Genomic DNA, 2025 nt, shown 5'->3' with positions numbered 1-2025 from the left:
AAAAATACAAAAAAATTAGCTGGGCATGGTGGCGCGTGCCTGTAATCCCAGCTACTCAGGAGGCTGAGGCAGGAGAATTGCCTGAACCCACGAGGCGGAGGTTGCAGTGAGCCGAGATCGCGCCATTGCACTCCAGCCTGGGTAACAAGAGCGAAACTCCGTCTCAAAAAAAAAAAAAAAAAAGAGCAGGGGCCGGGTGCGGTGGCTCACGCCGGTGATCCCAGCACTTTGAGAGGTCAAGGCGGGCGGATCGCGAGGTCAGGAGCTCAAGGCCAGCCTGGCCCACACAGTGAAACCCCATCTCTACTAAAAATACAAAAATAATAGCTGGTGGCGAGCGCCTGTAGTCCCAGCTACTGGGAAAGCTGAGGCAGGAGAATCGCTTGAAACCAGGAGGCGGAGGTTGCAGTGAGCCGAGATCGAGCCACTGCCCTGCGGCGCAGGCGGCAATGCGAGACTCCATCCCGAAAACAACGCAGGCAGAGCTTTGCTCCTTCACTCTGCCTTGTCTGGCATTATTTCAGTACTCGATAAATATGTGTTGACGCAATTAATTCGTCCAAAATCAGTAACTTCGTTTATGAAAACAAAGACACCCCCGTAACTTCCCACCTCCCTGCAAATGCCAAACTTGATACAATTTATCAAGGAAGCAAGATTGAAAGATTAATCCAGGGTGAACATACCCCTGAGAATATGAGCAGCGCACGATTTCATTTTTGCGCCTTCCCTCCCAGCCCTTGTCTGTATGAATAATTTAGGTATGATTTAGTGTATTGCCATCACAAACGTACGGTTTGAGGCTTCGGGGTTTTCCACTTATCGTGTTGTGAGCATTGCTCTTTGGCATTTCAGTCTTTATAATGACCATCGACAATAGATGCATGGAGTCAAATGCTCAGCTCGCCAGGTAAGGCAGTGTCGTGGGTACGATCTGAGAATTCCAGGAAGCATGGCCACACGCGGGCTCCATAGCTCAGTGGTTAGAGCACTGGTCTTGTAAACCAGGGGTCGCGAGTTCGATCCTCGCTGGGGCCTCCTGTGGGCTCGTTTTTATTCTAATTCATGGTATTTAAATACAGAATAGGGACTCCAACACGGCAAACGTGACTTCCGAAAACGTTATTTCTGCATAAACATCAGTTCTCCTGAAATGCAAATGATGAGCATCCTTGATGTGCTTTAGAAGTGACCCGGAAGAGAAAATCCTGGAATCCCTCCCCCACGCCCCGCCCAACACGAATCAGGCAAGGGCAGGAGGAGGGGAAACTGGCCCGGCAGCCCCAGTATTACCCGGACCCGCAGGCCGAAGCACCGGAAACGGAGGCTTGAGAATCCTCGGGCTTGGATGCAACGCCCTGCACACAAGCACCGTCCCCTGGATGAAGAGGAGGCGGAGGCGGAGGCCCTGGCGGTGAACTGGACAAATGACGAGCAGAGCGGGCGGAGGCAGCGCCGCGCCTGCAGTGACGGCACGCGGCCGGCGGGCGGCGCTGTGGCACCGCTCCCCATCGCCTCCCCGGAGGCCGGCGGCTGCGCTTCTCCACGCCCTGCCGGGGCCGAGCGCGGCCAGCGTGGCCCGGCTCTGTGGCTGACACGTGGCAGCCCAGGCCCCACAGCCCGGCCTGGCTCCAAGGCGACTCCCAAAAATAAACAGCCCCGGACTGCGTGGGGATCCAGTGTTTGCAGCTTTTCCGACTCTCGGTTTGTTCCCTGAATTCCTCAGTGCCGCGTGACTACAGAGTCACCAGACAAAGTGCCAAGAGCCTCTTTTCTGAACACAGGAATTTTTCCAACCCAGAATTTCTTTTCCCAGATCTCAGGGCCAGAGCTTGATAAAGGACCGTGTGTAAGGAAACCACAAGCCTCATGTGACCGCTGGGTGTCTGAAACGTGGCTAGTCGCAATGGAGATGACCTGAAAGAGTAAAATAACACAGGGGATTTTAAACACTTGGAACCAAAGCAGGATGTAAGCCATCTCACTAGTAATTTCTTAATTTTACATGTCGAAATAATCTTTTGG

At 53.4% G+C, this 2025-nt stretch overlaps 1 non-coding gene across 1 annotated transcript; it reads left to right on the top strand.

Moving 5' to 3' along the window:
* Positions 1 to 965: 965 nt before the first annotated feature.
* Positions 966 to 1038, top strand: TRNAT-UGU (transfer RNA threonine (anticodon UGU)). The gene has a single exon. It is a non-coding gene; the product is annotated as a tRNA-Thr (tRNA).
* The last annotated feature ends 987 nt before the right edge of the window (positions 1039 to 2025 follow it).

Source organism: Callithrix jacchus, chromosome 19 (assembly GCF_049354715.1).
Source record: "Callithrix jacchus isolate 240 chromosome 19, calJac240_pri, whole genome shotgun sequence".
In the NCBI taxonomy this organism is placed as follows: Eukaryota; Metazoa; Chordata; class Mammalia; order Primates; family Cebidae; genus Callithrix; species Callithrix jacchus.
This window is presented reverse-complemented; position numbering and strand designations above follow the sequence as displayed.